The sequence below is a fragment of the Peromyscus californicus genome, unplaced genomic scaffold (assembly GCF_007827085.1).
Source record: "Peromyscus californicus insignis strain IS unplaced genomic scaffold, ASM782708v3 Scaffold_8__1_contigs__length_139910024, whole genome shotgun sequence".
NCBI lineage: Eukaryota > Metazoa > Chordata > Mammalia > Rodentia > Cricetidae > Peromyscus > Peromyscus californicus.
In genome coordinates this window covers 38,461,338-38,472,277 of record NW_026294606.1, presented here as the reverse complement: position 1 = coordinate 38,472,277, position 10,940 = coordinate 38,461,338, and the positions used below count along the sequence as shown (strand labels likewise).

Here is a 10,940-nt window from a genome sequence, read left to right as displayed (position 1 = left end):
GGAATGGGGGGGTGGGCTGGGGGGAAGGTGAGAGGGGCCGGTGGGGGGAGAACAAGGGAATCCGTGGCTGATATGTAGAACTGAATTGTATTGCAAAATAAAAATTAAAATTAAATTAAAAAAAATGAGATTCTGATCAGAAAAGGAAACTTGCTAGAGTGAGGAGACAACCTACAATGTAGCTTATAAGTAAGCTGTTCATCTGGCAAGCAATTAGACCTCAGAATGTAAAACAGACTCAACTGACTTCATCCTTGTGTTGGACTAGGTCTGTCCCCAACATGGTATGACAGCCTGTGTTGACTACCCAAGGGAAGTCTTAGGCTCTATGATCAGGGGATGAGGGTGGGGTGGGGGTAGGTGAGGAGGAGTGGGAGAAGAGGAGGGAGGGAGAATAGGAGTTGGTATGAAAAAGGAAAGAAAACTTTAAATTATATAAAAAAATTCTGAATTCAAAATGGACAAGTTATCCAAATAGATATCTTTTCATTTTATAAATTTTTATTTTATTATTTCATGCATATGTATATTTTGTCTCTATAGATGTCTGGTGCCCAGGGATGCTAGAAGAGGATTTGAGCCCTTCTGGAGGGAAATACAAGCAATTTAAGCCTTTATATGATAGTTGACATTTGAATCAAAGTCCTCTGGAAGAGAAACCCGTGATCTTAACCATTGATTTTCATTTTTAAGAACTCCATTCCATAGATGCCTAGAGTCATTTTTATTAACATATTTATTTGGACTTGTTATTTAGCTGGCTTCAGTGTTCACTGAAATTTTGTATTCTAAATTATTCTGGATAGCAAATGTATTCCTTCTTGTAAGCCAATGTGCTTAGTCAGTTTCCAAAGATTTTACAGGTGAATTTTGGAAATATCTCCCTTTGCTTTTGCTACAGTCAGGAGGTACAGTTCACTAGGCAAAACCTTTCCTCTGGAAACCATCACTGCTCCAGCAGGTACAGATGCTTTATTTTTATTTGCTTGGCCATTTGTAGCATTTTCTCATGTATCCATGTGATTGCAAACGTGCATATAAAAGCTGAGAGTTTAGAGTGAGGGTTTCCACTCTGTACTTATACATCTACCAGGATGCTCTGATGTCGCAAAGTAGAATCATGATGGGTTACCTACACAGATGACAGTCAGGACTGAACAAATAAACTCTGATTCTTTCTTATCTCAAGATTCTTCACCTCTGTAAAACAAAGACTTGATATTTATCACAGTTTAGAGTAATTGTGGCATATTTTAATGCAGCAGGTAACACAAACAGTACAAGAACAGAGCTGTAAGGTTGGTCTACTCTGTCTCCTCATGGACCCTGTGTTCAACTCTGTGGAGCTTCACTCTATTTACCACTATCCAGAGTCCACATAACATCTACAGCCCTGTCACTGTCTTACTTCGTAAGGATGGTCTGTTCTTACCAGGAAGTGGCAAGCTTCACAACCATTAACAAGTTGTAAAATGGTTGTATGTCCCATCAATTTCCAAATGGACAATCATATTTTACTTTTTGCTAGAGTAAAATTGTCTAAAGGATAATACTTTCAAGGTGAAAGTTTGTTTCCATTTCATGGCTGTTGTGAATAATGCTGCTGTTAACATGGGGATGCAGTTGGTCTCTTTTTTCCCCCTCGAATGTGTAGTTGTATTGTTGGATCATACTGTGATTTTCTTTGTAATTTGTTGAGGATTTTCTCCAGCAGCTATACTAATTTACATCTCCAGGAAAAGCATTTAGAGGCTCGTTTTCCTCCACATCCCTGCCCACTGTCTTTCATTTTTCTAATGATAACCCACTGTAACAGGAATGAGATGCTGCTGCACTTGATATTGCCTCATATTTCCCCGATGACCAATACCGTGGACTGTTTCTTCATATTCCTGATGAACTTTATACATCTTCTTCTGAGTAATGTCTGTTTAAGTGTTGCTCATCTTAAGTGGGTTATTTTTTTCCACTGTTGAGTTTTTTTGAATTTTGTATGGACTCTGAGCATTAACTCCTTATCATCTGTATTGTTTGCAAATATTTTCTCCTTCCTGCAAGTAGTGTCTTCATTCTGTCGATTATTCTTTTTAGAGCCTTTCCCCAGAAATCCAGTGTTAAGAAGCATTTCCTCTGTAGAGTTTCACAGTTCTGGATCTCATATATGTAAGTTTCCATACATTGTGATTTTATTTTTGTAATTAGTGAGAATAAGGGGTCTACTTTTATTCTTCTATGCTTGTATGCCCAGTTATCTAGTGCTACGGATTAAAAGAAAGAAATAAGAACATGCCTTTTCTGTAGACTATTCTTAGCATTGTTACTGACAGTCGTTTATGCTATAGATGCGTGATTACCTTTGGGTTTGTATTCTGCCTCACAGGCTTATATGTCTGTTTTAATGACAGTATCATGGTGTTTGGATTACTAAAACGAGTGTGTGTGTGTGTGTGTGTGTGTGTGTGTGTGTGTGTGTGTGTGTGTGCATGTGTGTGGGTGTTTTGAGACAGTGGCACATGTAGTCTAGACTGGCCTTTAATTACTATGTATTTGCGGATGACTCTGAATTGCTAATCCTCCTGCTTCCACCTCCTACATGCTGGATTACATGAGTGCATCACCACCCCTAACCCCTTCCCCTCTCTCTCTTGGATTGCTCTGTATAAGAAAGATAGGCTGGAAATGAGCCAGTAAACAGCACTCCTCCGTGGTTCTTGCCTCAACTTCTCTCAGTGAAGTATTGTGACCTGGAAGTGTTAGCCAAATACACCCCTTTCTCCCCAGTTTGCTTTTAGTCATGGTATTTTTCATAGCAATAGAAGGTAAACTATATCATTCATTGTTGGTGTGTAGCAGTACTGCTAATGTTGGCATGTTTATCATATCCTGCAACTCCTCAGAATTCGCTTATTAATTATGAGAGACTTTGTTCATTGTTTAGGGGTTTTCTGTATATAGTATGAGGTCAAGCCCACAACATGACTTCTTTGCCAATTCATATTGCGTTGTTTCTTTCTCTTGCCTGATTTTTTTCTGACTAGGACTCCTGGAGTCCAGTGAACAGAATTGGTAAAATTGGCCAACCTTGCCTTGTTCCAGATTTTAGTAGGAAAGCAATAAGCTTTGTCTTACTGCTGATTTGTACATTGAATCATTTTTGCAACCCTGAAATGAGTCATCCCTCACCATGGTAAATTCACCAGCATACTGTTGGGTTTGATTTACTGGAATTTTGTTGAGAATTTTGTAGTTATATTTATCACAGATACTTCCCTCAGTAGCTTGAGTCTTTCTCTGGTTTTGTCTTAGGGTAATATTGCTCTTATAGTTTTCAAGATTTCCCTTACAAATAAAAAAATGGTGTTAGTTTGTGTTTGAGATGCTTGGTAGTATCCAGGAGTGAAGCCATCTGGCTCTGCATTGTTCCTTGATGGAAGACTGTTTTTGTCACCAATTCAATCTCATTTACTATTAGTCCATGAAGTTTGCTGTTTCTTCCTGATTGATCCTAAAAGGCATGTGTATCCAAGAATTTGTTCCAGTTTTCAAAGCTATAAAACTTGTTGGAATCTAGTTATTGACAGTAATTTCTGGAGCCCCCTTCATTTCTGTGGTGTTTCAAGGTCTTTCCTTCTACCTCTGACTTTGTGTGTGTTTTCTCCCATTTCCTCTTACCTCTCTTAGCTGAGGGCTTCTCAGTTATCAATTTGATCTTTTTGAACAATCGACTCTCCATTTCATCAATCTTTAGAAGTACTTTTTCATCTGGATTCCATTACCGTCTGCTCCGATTGTTATCATGCCTACTTTCCCAGAAATTTTAAGTTTGGTTTGTCCTTGTGATGGGTCATCCTTTGAGATCAATCTGATTTCTTTGCAAGCATTGCTGAGTATCTAGATCCCCCTTGGGGCCACTTTCTCAGCTTCCTGGGAATCTGGTAGACCGTGCATCCACTTTCATTTGCCTGGAGCCAATCTTTTAATCCCTTTCCTTCTTTGATCCACTGTTGGTCCAATAGTTTGTTTCATTTCCACGTTACGTGTATGCTTTCAAAAGTCCCCCCCCCCCCCTTTGGAGGGTACAGACTTTTAGTTTTATTGCTTAGCTTCCAGAAGACATACTTGATTTGATTTCCATTATATGAATCTTTGAGACTTTCTTGTCATTGACCATATAATTTATTCTATGGAATGCTGCATGTGCTGATGAGAAGACATGTTCTGTAGCTACTACATAGACTATTCTGCAGCTGTCTGTTAGGTTCCTCGGTGGAGGGTGCACTTTAATGCTGCAGTTTCTTTAATGGCTTCCTCTTTGCATGATATGTCCCCTGCTGAAAGCGAGGTACCTAAGTCACCTACTGCTGTTGTGCAAACTAATTTGCCTTTCTCTTCATGCTTATTAATATTTGCCTTATGTACTTAGATGCTCCAATATTAAATGCAATTAGAATTTCAATTTGTTTTTGCTCAGTTGATCTCTCTATTGTTCTATAGAATGATTTTCTCTCTTTATACTGCATTTGATCATAAGTCAGTTTTACGAGATATAAGTACATCTAGCCTGCTTTCTTATGGATTCCATTTCTAGGAAATGTCTTATCCCAGCCCTTTACTTTCATTCATTTGTGTCCCTGAAGAGGAATTGAGTTTCTTATATGCAGCAGATAGTTAGGTCTTGCTTTTGATTTTCAGCCTATTCATCCACTCTATGTCTTGTAATTGGAGAACTTGATCCACTAACACTTAGGGTGCAAATCATACCGCAGCCATCTTGTAAGTCATTTTCCAGTCTTCTCGTAGTTTCTTTTCTCTCTTTCACACTCTCTTACGTCATTGCTTGTACTTACTTACTCTAACAGTATATTTTGTAGTCAATTGCTCTACCACTGAGATATATCCCCATCTAGTATTGTGTTTTGATTCCTTGATTGTTTTTTAGATTTGTCTATCATGAATTTTTGATATTTTGTTATCAATGAGACTTTCATATACGTTATTTTTTTTAAAAAAATGTTCTTTTGAGGATAGTGTTTCACTATGTAACTTTGCCTAGCCCCCAACACAGAGCTCCCCCCTGGGATTAAAGCATGATCCACCATGCTATTTTTAACAGACTTTACTTATTTACTTATTTATTTATGTATTAAAATGTTTTCTTTTATTTTTGAGATTATAAAATAATTACATCATGCCTCCCTTCCCTTTCCTTCCTCTAACCCTCCCATATACTCCCTTCTCTCTTTCAAATTCATGAACTCATTTCTTATCAATTGCTTTTACATGTGTATATGTATACGTATTCCTAAATATAACCTGCTCAGTATTTATGTTACTTGCATGTATGTTTTCAAGCCTGGACATTGGTACTGGATAAACAATTGATGTGCTCTTTCCTTGGGAAAATGGTTTTCCTATATTCAGCATATTTTAGTTGCCTGTAGTTCTTTTTGCAGGCTTGAGGCCTTGTGACTTTTCCCCTGTGTGCTTTGCTGTGCCTATTGCTGTTTTCCATGTTTAACTAGTCATGTTGGTGAAACTTTATGGGTGTAGCTCCTGACATTACTAGGAGACAGTCTACCAGCAAACTCCCTGATCCTCTGGCTCTCACAATATTTCTTCCCCCTCTTCCACAATGAACCTTGAGCCTTAGGTAGGGGACTGTTTTGCAGATATATCTATTGGGACTGGCACCACAACTCTGCATTTTGATTTTTTTTTTAAGTTTTCTGTAATGGTCTCTGTTTGTTGCAAAGAGAAATTTTCTTGATGAGCGGTGAGCACTACACTTACCTGTGAGTGTAAGGATGAATATTTAGAGTGTAGTTAGGGATATGCTAGTTTAGTAAGATGGTGGTTATACGTTCTTCTTTAAGATCCATGACTTTGCTAGCCCTGGGTAGTTTGCTAGGTTTCCAGTACCAGGTATGGTTTTTCTCTTGTTGACTGGGTCTTAAGTCAAGTTAGAGACCTGTTGGATACTGCCAATGTATGTGTGGTTGCACTAGGGTTATCATGCTATGTGGATTAACAGGCTGTTATTAACCAATAGCAATGTACTACAGTTATTAGGAGGAAGTAAGCAAGCAGCGGCTTTTTTGTCATCCTTCTTTCTCACCTCCCCCATTTTGACCTTTCTGTGCTCCAGTCTGTATGTTTCTGTAGTGACCACATCTTAACCACATCTATATTAATCAATCTAACTAATATAGTTACTACTATTTTTGTTATTAAGTCTTCATCCTAAAGATATGATAGCACATTCTCAACTTTTCATAATTATTCTTGTCTAAGAGTTTTATGCCTTTCAATGTTTTCTTGTTTATTAATGGAACATTTGGTCTTAGAATTCCTTTTAGTTCTTCATGTACAACAGGTATGGTTGGTTTATAGTATCTTAATTTTTGTTTGGCAATGTCTTTACTTCTCGTCTATTTCTAAAGGATAGCTTTGCTGGGTACAATATTCTCAGTTGGGAGTTTTTTCCCCTTAGTGCTATAAAAATCACATGCCACTCTCTCCTAGTCCCTCAGTAGATTTGAGGCATCCATATGTGTTATTTCTCCTCTTCTGCACCCCTGAGGATCTTCTCTTTTACATTTCAACATTGAAAGTTTATATCTTGGAGCAGACTCACTTGAGATGATTTTGATTTGCCTTATTTAATCTTCCTGTACCTGGATGCTTGTATTCGTCTATGAGCCTGGAAAGCTTTACTCCGGGCTCTCTCGAGGGCCAGTGCCAGTGTCCACTCTTTATGCTTCTCTGATGCTCCTGCAGGTTTTCTCCATCCATTTTTGTTCCTCAGCTCCACCGTGCATTTTCAAACAGTCCATCTTTTAGTCCCCTACTCTTCCCTCTCTTTCATCTAGTGTACTAGTGAACACCTTCTCTCGTGTATTTAATTTTATTAGTGTATTTTTTTCAGCTTAAATATCTGTTTGCCTTTTTAAATGGATTTACTCTCTTTGTTAAGTTTCTGAGTTAGAAATTTCTGTTTTCTTCAAGCTCATCGAGTTTCCTTTAAAGGGGTCTCAATCCAAGTGTTAACTCATGTTGGTGTGATTTTATCAGTTTCTGGTAACTTAATTTGACTGTTGAATGAGGTCATGCTTTCATGAGCTCTTTCTCTCTCTCTCTCTCTCTCTCTCTCTCTCTCTCTCTCTCTCTCTCTCTCTCTCTCTCTCTCTCTCTCTCTCTCTCTCTCTCTCTCTCTCTCTCTCTCTCACACACACACACACACACACACACCTGTGATCACTTTTATTGTTTCAGCAGAATGGTGCCCAAGTTCAAGGTCATTCTGTCTACTGTTGGTGTGCTGTCACTCTTTTACCACTAGAGGGCAATCCAAGCCTAGGATTCTCCTAATCCTGAAGTTGATGTCCTGCCCAACGAGAATTGGGAAACAGCTCAGAAGGGTGTTTCCTTCCCCTCCCTGGGGTTCATCTGCAGTCACAAGACCATATAGTTGTGACTTTCTGACTGGCTCATGGTTGAGGGGTCAGCTGCAGGTTCTTATGTTACTCCTGTGGCCGCCAATACTGCGTCACCCATTGAGCCCAGTGACCTCTGAGATGAGCCCTGAGGACAGCAAGGATCACAACGCTACGAACTACCTGTTGCTGAGGTGAACTCGTGGCCCAGAACTACTGCAGTCAACAACAGATTAGCTGAAGTCAAATGGACTGAGACCACTCTGTCACTGATGCCAATGCTATTCTAAAAGTTCTGTCTGAGGATATTGGTCTGGGAACGGAGACTTCTAGGATCTGTCCACCATCCTGGCATTGTGATCTAAGGTCAAATCCTATGCTCTATATTCCACTCTGTCCTACTATAAATGAATGGAGTCTTGCTTCATGCGGTGCTGTGTAATGCTGGCATAGTCACCCATCACTGGGGTGGACACAATTGGATTGAGTCTTAAGTTTCACATCTGCAAGGAACTACATGATCTCTGGGGGGCAGTAGGCCCACACCAGTTGTTGCTGATGCAGGCATAAATGTGAGGCTGTCTCACTGGAACTCAGCTCTCTGCCTGGAATAGGAAAGACTAAAGGCTCTGTCTTTGTTCACTGACCTGGTGCTAGCTCTGCTAACTAAAGTTGGGGGATTGGTCAAGGAGACAATTTTTTGGCTACGAAGCATGGTACTAGCTGGATCACATCTGAGTCTTAGAGCTAGGGGCACTTGTGAAGTTGAGGATGGTTGCCCTGTGACCATCCCAAACAATACTGAGTTGGAGTTCACCCACCATGGGTTCGAGATTAGCTCGAAACAAGGAACAGAACAGGGATGCAGAGCTACAGTAGAGACTGTATGTCACAGTAACATTTTAAATCTCCACTCTGGAGTGTGCATGTTTGCACTATAATAAGCCACAATTTACCTTTTGACACTCAGAGGACATTTCCCTCACTGCCAACTTATTTTTGTTACATGCTAATTTTGCAGCCTTTGTGTAAGGCATCCCAGACCTTACTCTGCCATATTCCTCTGTTTTACAAGATGCCAATAATTCCAGTTTCTTTCACTGGTACACAGGTGTGTGTGTGTGTGTGTGTGTGTGTAGCACGAATCTTAAAAGTTCTTATTAATAAAATCAAACCTGGGGCTGGGTATTGGGGTGAATGCTGGAAGATCAGAGAAGCAGAACAAGTCACAGCTACCTCACCTTGCCAATACCTCAGCCGATCCTGTTTCCTCAGACTGGAAGCCTCTGAGTCCTCATCCAAATGAATCTCAGCTGAACTGCTTTTTGAAAGCGTAAAAGCTTAACAAGCTCTAGTTACTGGTCCTCACACCTTAAATACCTTTCTGCTTTCTGCCATCACTTCCTGGGATTAAAGGCGTGTCACCATGCCTGGCTGTTTCCAGTGTGACCTTGAACTTACAGAGATCCAGATAGATTTCTGCCTCTGGAATGCTAGGATTAAAGGTGTGAGTGCCACCATTTTCTAGCCTCTGTGTCTAGTGGCTGTTCTGTTCTCTGGCCCCAGATAAGTTTATTAGGGTGCACAATATTTTGGGGAACACAATACCACCACAAGTGTGTGTGTGTGTGTGTGTGTGTGTGTGTGTGTGTGCGCTATTTGGGTAGGTATAGAGGTTCCCTGTGTGAGTTCTGGTCTATGTGGCCTGTTGACTATTTCCTGGTGTTTCGTCTCACAGTACTGAATGCATAATGAAGTCTTGTGGTAATTTTTATGCTGTGTACCCAGTAGGACAGTCTCGCCACTCTTTCTGCTGTCCAAGGTTGAAGGACAGTTAGGTGGTGAACTCAGGCAGGCATCATTCTAATGTGATTCCAGTGGTTCAGTCTATGAGTGCTGACCTGGGGGTTGGGAGGAACAGGATCCTGTTCAGCACTGGATTTCATCTTGTCACACCTGGTTTCTCTTCAAACAGGACAGTGTAGCTGAAGAGTGGAAAGGCAGCTCTTTCTCTGGACCTTCTTCAGGCATCTTTCAGCAGTATACCAGGATGTGATACTGTTGTCTCTCTCCTGCCATCACTGTGAACGGTTTGGTGTGTGAACAGCTGTGCACACTGGTGTGTCTACTGGAAGACTATGAGAGAATGAGCACGGTCAGCAGCCATTGTATTCCACTTGCTCCATATCATCTAATTTCTATAGCCATTTCTGGAACTTAATTTCTGTATCATTCATTTTATTTGAGTGTTGCTACAGCCTTGCCAACCATGTTTGAGCATCCTTTTACCATAGCAAAAAGGATTATTGGCTTCCCAATTCAGGCCACCACCTAAAATTCTCTCTGTCTCTTTCTCTGTGTGTCCATCTGCCTGTCTGTCTATCTGTCTGTCTGTCTCTCTACTGACCCCCTTGCCTAACTTTCTACTGGAGCATAAATCCGTATTCATTTCGTCTCCATGAACTCTGAGATCTTAACTATCATATCAGCTGCTATGGTTTCAACAGTTGAAAGAGGCCTGTCATGTAGAAGACAGTCAACAGAGATGTGCTTTTAAATAAATGGATCCTGATTACTTCATTCTGACTCTAAAGTATTTTCCAAAGCTCAATACAGTAAATTTTGGTTCTAAATGGTACAAATGACTGTTTTTTCATAAAACAAAGCAAAATTACAAAAAGAACACAAGAAAAATTCTCTTTTTTTGTCTCTTTCCTAGTCTGTATAAAAGCATAGAATTGTATCTAGATTTTTTTTTTCTAAAATACATGGTCCCTAATAATATATTTTATTTTGAATTCACTAAAAGTCACAGCATACTGTTACAGGTTTTTTTTTGCATCTCTTTCATAAGGTAAAACACCTCTTTGACTTCATTACTAATAGTGCATATTATATTTTTTCTCACCCATCTTATATTTTCAGGCCTAAAGAGGACCTTGTAACTCTTGTTACCTTGGAAATCCACTGTTGTGATCTGCTCTTTGCTGGGTTCTGCTGTATCTGCCCATGTGGGAAGATGAAACCTGGGTGGATTGGCCAGAAATCTAAACCTACTGCTGGGTGGAGGGAATCAATAAATCAATATAAACCTGCACGACATTGTTTCTGTGTATCAAGAGGATAAGGGGAAGAAACATGCATTCTGTCTAGAAAGAGTACCTAGGCTAGGATGCATATGGATGTTTTAGAAGGGATCATACTTTTAGTTGGTGATGACAGTTACTAATAAAGAACAGAACAGCAAAAATTGGTTTGATCTTTGCTTTTCCTGGAAGAAGTTTCTAGAATGCAGTTCCTGTGAGTAGGTGACTTACTGACCAAGGTGATGGAAGTACAAATAAGTTAGGTTCACCCCAACACTTGCCTGTTAGAATAATGTATGAAGCTGAGGGGAAATATGGCTACTGAGTGATGGACACAGCATTAAGATCCCACATAGAGATTATAGAGATTACAAGTTAAATTAGGGATGGAATAGATGATTTCACTGGCACTGGAGAAACC

At 39.9% G+C, this 10,940-nt stretch overlaps 1 long non-coding RNA gene across 1 annotated transcript; it reads left to right on the top strand.

Moving 5' to 3' along the window:
* The first annotated feature begins 2,089 nt into the window (after positions 1-2,089).
* LOC128103124 (uncharacterized) lies at positions 2,090-10,592 on the top strand. The gene is made up of 3 exons (XR_008215624.1): positions 2,090-2,163; positions 9,409-9,588; positions 10,359-10,592. It is a non-coding gene; the product is annotated as an uncharacterized LOC128103124 (long non-coding RNA).
* The last annotated feature ends 348 nt before the right edge of the window (positions 10,593-10,940 follow it).